Source organism: Fulmarus glacialis, unplaced genomic scaffold, assembly GCF_000690835.1.
Source record: "Fulmarus glacialis isolate BGI_N327 unplaced genomic scaffold, ASM69083v1 scaffold7445, whole genome shotgun sequence".
NCBI lineage: Eukaryota > Metazoa > Chordata > Aves > Procellariiformes > Procellariidae > Fulmarus > Fulmarus glacialis.
Window position 1 is genome coordinate 1,888 of NW_009213550.1, and position 7,419 is coordinate 9,306.

Below are 7,419 nucleotides of genomic sequence, written 5' to 3' on the forward strand. Positions count from 1 at the left end.
CTTTTGGATTTGTTTCTTGGTTATTTCCTTTTAAAGACATATGAGAGTTGAAACCTTAAAATTATTTGTGTGTGTATGTACGTGTTGGAGCTCTATATTTCTTGAGCAAGCTTGTTTGTGAAGACACAGTTTGCAAATATCTGCTGAGAAATTTGATGTTTACATGTTGTTGTTTACAGAGCTGGCCAAAATGAAAAGACAAATATAGGAACAATGGTTTGCACTTCAGATATTCCAGATAGGGAGTATTTCTCCCGATAAAAATAGGGAAATAGATATAAGAAAAAGTATTTCTTATCTCATTTATCTGTGAAGGTTACTGAAGGATTGGGAGGTCTATTTAACTAATTTAGAAAATCGTCACTGCTGAGATAAATTGGGTGAGTAAGGGGTGTAAGGTGTAAGGTGAGTAAGGGAGTAAGTTTTTTTGCAGAACAACATTCAGATTTCAAATTAAACCTCTGTTTTACACATCTGTTTCATGTGTGCATAAAACATTTTGTGAAAAAATAATCGGTGTGATCAACACCTTTTTTTTTTTTAATACAGTCAGCTGTAGTTTGTTCCAGACTTTGTTTCACAGACTTAACAATGAAAGAGAAGTAAAAGGAATCAATATATTGTATATAATAGGGAAGAACCTAAATACCAGATTTTTTTTTCCACTTTCTTGGCTATAATGAAAAAGCATTTTTTTTTTTTTATTGCCACATGCTTTTTGCTCCTCAATATAAAAGAAACAGACAGAAGCTCCTTTCAGGGAGGATACAGATTTATGTTCTTGGCTGTGTCCATGGTTGATTTATGCATAAACTGTTCGGTGTCTTTTTGGTTTGGCTTTTTACTCCTTGGTTCTGTTGGAGGATTGCAAGTGTATTGACAGAACTGAGCATGTACATGACTTGATGTCAGAAGTCTTAGTTTGGGAAAGCGTTCCTTTCCTTGATCTGAAATCCCTTGGGCAGTACTGTCTGCCATTCTCAAAAGGAACAGTGCTACAAGATGCAGCCTTTCCCCTCGCAGAATTTTACTGTGTTGAAAAACATAGTAAGAGAAAGGAAGTAAGAGAGGTACCAGGCAACAGTTAAACTTTTGCTTTTCATAGAATATTTGAATGACTGTGTTTAGTTTTGCAGTCATATTTCTTATCAGAATTGATTAAATTTCAAACAAGTCAGGTAGGGAAAAAAGAGTAGTTTTAATGTGATTTCTGGATAAATACTGAGCAACCTTTGCTGTTGAAATTGTTGTTCTCTAATTTGTGTTTCTCTTCCCTGCTACTTACTACCACTGTTGTTTGCATTCAAAGTAGATCACCTGCATGTACCACTCATTGCTCAGGGGAAACCTCTAATTATGTTGTTGGACCTTGGTAGTGACTTCAAGCATGAGATGAAGAATGAGGTTATGCGTGAGGCAACTAAACCATTAGGCATTGCTGCCACCTGAAAGCACTGGCTGTCTGCCACACCTTCGTATTAACAGAGTGTTGAACCTTTCCTTTTGTATCCTACTAGGGGAAAATGGTGGTTTTCTTCTGGGGGAAAAAACTTATTCTTATCAAGGTACAATATACTTAGCTTTTAGTTCATTACTAGTCTAAGGCATGAAGTAGTTTCTCTTTCAGGATTATTTTTGGCATTCAGTGTTATGGAAAAGCGAGTGGACAGCATGGAGCGGATGTGTGTTCAAGTGCGTGATTCTATGACACAGGGTGACAATGAGTTTGAGAACTGTAGGGTTCAAATGGCAAAGCACGATACTCAGATAGTCTCAAACAAATACGATTAGAAGATGCTACAGTGCTTTATTTAGCAACCTAAGCAGAGAAAGGGAAGTCTGCGCAGGACCTCAAGAAGGAGAGGTGACTGAGTTGTGTGCTTGAGTTCCAGTTGAAAGACTCGACTTCACTGAGGGCACCTTGAGCTGTTACTCAGAACATATCTCCACTAGAACAGGCTCCCAAGACCGTCCAGCCTCAGCATGTGGCTGATGGCCAAACTGCGTGTTACACTGAGAACTGGTATATTCTGTTTTAATTATGTGGCCACATGTAAACTTCAGCTTGTTGAAGCGTTGTGTGCTCTAGGGGCACATGCTCTTGCTAGACTGCTTACCTTTCTTCTCTAAAGTCATGAAAGTACGCAGTGAACAGAAAATTCCCTCTGACTCTCCATTTCTGTCCAAGGTGACCTTTGTGGATGTCTTACTAACAGGCCTGAAATTCAAAGAGGAAAGGCAGGACTTAGAGTGCATGTTGATTTTTCTGGAACTCAGGGGAGACCTGCCAGTTTTTACAAATTTATCTCCTGTGTAAAATGTAAAGGTTGTGATGACATTTCATATGAACAGGTAAGGCTGAATAGCATGTTTCTTCTTACGTAGAAAGGCTGCCAATTACAAAATATACATACAGCACCAGATGGGTAACAGACAGACATCTCTATGGAGTCTGGCTCTATCAAAGAGCCACTCCAGGCACATCCATCTTCCCAGTCCGCAAACGAGATCAAGGTTTCCCTACTGAGGATTTAGTTTTATCTTGTAACTGTCTGAATATTGATCATTTTCTCTGTGAAAATGATAAAACAAACCCAGTTTCTGGTAGTTCTTTCTCCTTACATACAGTTCTCTATCTGGACAAAGCTTTCTTAGGAATTCATCCTGAGTCTTGCAAAAACTTTTGGAAATGGCATTTAATTACACTAAATAACAAATACCTTCAACAATTGTATTTCTAAAGAAGGAGTTAATATACTAACCACAAACAACAGTTAAAAGGATAAAGGCTTTAATAGGTTAAAATGCACTTCCACTTAATTTGTCTCTGTGATTGCTGTCTTTATCACAGAGCAGGAAGAAGTAGCCTTCACTGCCACGGGATGCCTTCTTTACAGCTGGAGAGCAGTTGCAAGATGTTGCTGTTCTCCTAACTCCCCTTCTTCTGTAGGCTAGTTTTTTTCAGGGTTTAATATCCATGCGGATGCTGGATCTTGGTTTGGGGAGATTTAATCTTGACGGTCCAGCCGGAACAAGGAAAGCAGTATTTGTCGATCAGTATCTTTCACATTGTTTCCTTACGTACTATTGGAATTTTTGGGCTGTGCTTTTTTTTGTTTATGTTTTTATTTGTCCTTCCTTTTCCCTCGTACCACTTGTTTCCTTTTGATACAATTTTTTGTGGTCCAGCAGGAAAATACCTCTGATTAAACTGCAAAAAGTAATACTCGTAACTCATTTCACATGCTGCTTAACCTTCATAAGTCAAACTGGATTTTATGCTGCTGTGAATAGAATTGAGTTTTGTGTCCCCGCACTTAGGTGTGTGGGAGACTAGGGTAGGCATGAATGGGTTGAGTGAGGTCCCGGTTCCAATGATGTCAAGGGTAAACCACTTACTGATGCTAAGTTCTGCTGCATCTTCTCTATTAAGAAAAGTCTGTCTCAAGATCTGTGGTCTGAATTTTTTTGCATTAGGAGGAATCCTGGTCATCACAGTTCAATTAAAAACTACTTGAATGCAACCTGACTCTTAACCTCGTGTGCACTGTAGACACGGAAACTGTAGACTTGGGTGTCAACAAGTGTAGATAAAGATACTAAGCTGGATTAGACCTTGCAAAGAAAATATCAGAACTTATTCTCCCATCTAAAAGAAGGAAAAGGAGAGAAATTCTAAGACAAGGACAAATATTTTCTGTGTCCTTACTTACAGATTAATCCTTCCTCTTACTTTTCAGTGAGGACAGTGGTGTCCGTTGATATGGAGCAAAATTCATATGCTCAAGTCAGAGGGGCATATACCTTCCATTATCACACCCAGGAAAAATTACGTTTCCGGTTGTGTGTGATGTATTATATGTTTTCTTTATTCCTAACAAGTTAGAAATAGCGCTATAGGATTGCAGAATACAAAGTGTCTTATTCATATTTAATTATGAGGATAATATGATTCACACTGAAGATGTAAGAGGAAATCTTGGAAGGAAGAAGTAATTAGACATGGAGGTAAATGTTAGATGGAATAAATAGAACTAGGTTTTAACAAAGGAAGGTTGCACCTTATGCCTTCTTTAGTAACTGAATTTTGTAGATAAAGTGTAACAGATCCCATGTTTGGACTTCATTAGAGAAATAACTGATTAAAAGGGACAGAAAATGCAAATTTTAGACTAGGATGTTGTAATAGTGATATTCTTCATGGATTTTTATCTTGAGACCGGTCTTACTTGTTATTATTTATGGCAACATCATCAGTAAAAAGCAAACGTATGCTGATTAAATTGGTTGATGACACAAACTTAGGAGTCATTTTCCAGCCAGAATTATACAGTACGAACTGCATATCATTGGTTAAATTTCATCACATTTCTGTTTGCTGCCTTCAAATACCTTTTTAGTCATACCATTATGGGCTAGAAGAATTTTTGCTGTATGCTAGCAACTCAGCAGTTGGCCGTGACTAAGGAGGAAGACAACCGGATGTATTAGATGATCATGTAATAATTACGTGATCTGAGGGAAAGGAAGTGCATCCTAAAATATGATGGGTGAAATAAGGAGTACGGTGTGCTATTGCGTAAGGCACTGGTGAGACATCTTGTGGGATATAGGGTAGAATTTGGGTTATCTGCTTAGGAGGGGACAAAAACCAAAAACTGTAATAGATGCAGAGTTAGACTTCAGTGTTATCCAGGGGAAATGAATTAAGTTTTGAGAAAGACTAAAGAGATTGTCTTTGTTAACCTACCAAAATAAAAGCTTACTGTTTTTCTTTTTTTATTTCATTGTATTTACTTTACAGTAAATAAATTTGTTCTTTGTTTTTTCTTATTAGGAAGATAAAAATTAAGGAGGGAAAATAACTTTTCTTTAAGTAAAATGTTAGCACAAGGTTAAATAGAGATGAATCAGCTGTTGGTGCAGTTGGTCTGGAAGTGGGAACGGTTCTGTTAGCAGTGACGTTCTGGACCATGGTCAAGGAAAAAGTCTGATTGCCTCAAGGCAGAGCTCGCATTTTAGGAAGGAATTAATGTATTAGAGTTTCTTGGAGCAGCAGCAGTCTGGACATGGTGACCTTGGTAGTCCCTTCCAATCCTATGCTCCTAAAACGTGTTAAAAAAAAAAAAAAAAAAGTGAAAACAATTAGATAATAACCTAGTGAAGATTAGTGTTAGATCGTCATCCATTAACTTGCTTTAAGCTTATAGCTGCTTTGTCTTGCTAAGATTTTACTTTGTTAGTATCATGTGTTAGCTTTTATAAGGTAAGATTACACTGAGTGGGGAACCCAGGATGGTTTTTATCTGGAATAATAATACTATAATGCAAGCTGCTTTATTTGTTTTGGATGTCAGTGAGATTTCCTGATGTTTTTTCTTCAAAGCATGTAAAAAACAAATAAAAAAACCTAAACAAAGATCTACAAATACTTCCCCAAAATGGAGCCAGAGCCCGAAGGTTTATGAAGGGATGCAGAAACATAAATCTATCACACGGACAAGCTTCAAAGGGCTTTGACTGTTAAAATTTTCATTTCATTGAAGGGGTAGCTCCAAAAGTTTGGGAAATGTACTACTCTGATAAACCACTTTATGTGGTTGTTGCAATTTAGGGTTGATGAGCACTGTGTGAAGTGGTACCATCTTAACATCTACTAAATTCCATGTCGTCTGTGATCATTGTGGCCACTTTGAACTGGCCATAGATTACATTAATTGGTATTGGCAGAATGAGTTCAGGTTTAGCCCACTAATTATAATGACAAGAATAAACACATTTTTAGACATTGTGGTCTGTCAAATGTATTTATAGAATGCTGCGTTACTGTAATTAGGAGTCTTGTATATTCAGGCTTTTCAATATACTGCATCAGTTCTGTAGGGTATCTGTTGTTTTTCTTACAATGCAACAGTAACCTTAAATCCTGATTGAGATAGCTAGAGGGGATGAAACCCCGGAAAGAATATCAGTATTCATGGGACTAGCACTCTTATCAGCTACCTTCAGAGAAGATATTTTAATAACTTTAAAACATTTGTGGTTTAGTTGGGAGTGAAGTTCTCTCTGTGTGAGTGTCAAGAACAGGTGAGATTAACTGAATATCAAGCGGTGTCAGTGCTGTTTGTTGAAGTAATTTGTTTAAAAGTTTTGTTGTGGTTTTTTTTTTAATAGTACTTGGTATATTTTAAAGCATGTACCAACATTTTCCCCTGCATTTCTTCTCGTAACCATAATTTTGTGTTTAACTGTGATCTCTGCAGTACAGTTTTTGTTTCTCTGCGAAACTTAGAGCCTGAAAGTCGTGGTTTCACTATTACTGACGAACTCTGCACTTCTTACAGTATGTGTGGATACTTGTATAACAGTGTGGAAAAGAGTATGCTTATGTTTTTTTAAGAGCTACAGGTAAAATTTGCTGTGCAACAAATGATAGTGCTTTCATAACACTATATTTCATAAGAAATCTTCAAGCTTGTAGGAAAAAAAATACCGGTGCAAGTTAATGTATAAACTGCATCTGATATAGATGATGTGGGTTGGAAGGCCAGCAGAATTATTCCTCTTATTTCTCAGCGGAATTCAGACTGGATTAAGAAATGTGTGGACGGTAGTTTTTAACCTAACCTGAAAAAGGTAACTCAGCATCCACTAGGGTCACCTTTCTGGAAATTACCCACTCTGCTATTGCCAGGATCTGATACGCTCGAGGCTCTGGAAAAACCTGGGATTGGGCACGGAGTAGGATACCTGTGAACAAGGTGGCCAAAGAGAGAACATGGCTCCTGTGTTAAGGGAGACTAAATGGAGTAGAGCTGTTTAATTTAGTTTAGAGAAGAGACAGTTGAGTTGAGGATGTGATAAAAATCTGTAAAGCCATCATAGCACAGAAGAAGACAACAGGGAAAGAATATTCACAGTTTTTCAGAACTGAAAAGGAAAACAATACCCAGTGAAATTACTGCGCTTAAAGCAGGCAGAAGAAAATAGGTTGGTAGGTTGGTTGGCTTGTTTGGTTTTTTCACATAATGAACAACTCAGTTTTGGGACTCATTTTCTCAAGATGCTTTGGAACAAAAAGCTCCAAGTACACGGAACCAAAACTTGGGGAGGAGAGAGCTATTAAGTGTAGGGTTTTTTGGTGCCTTTTTGGTTCCAGAAGTCTCCCAAATTGCTGATTTCTGACAGCTAAGAGAGTGTAATACCTAGGGAAGAACTCTATTCCTAATTCTATTCCATAAGTGGCCCTATGAGCCGCTTAAAAGTCAAACTCCCTAGTGTGCTGGGAAAATAGTATTGTACATGTACTGGATATAGTTGGCAGGTTCTGCTAATTAATACTTTAACGTTATAAGGAGTACTGTTTAAGCAAACTCTCTTATTCTTGCTTTTGTTACCTTTGTGTTTTCTTCCAGTTTT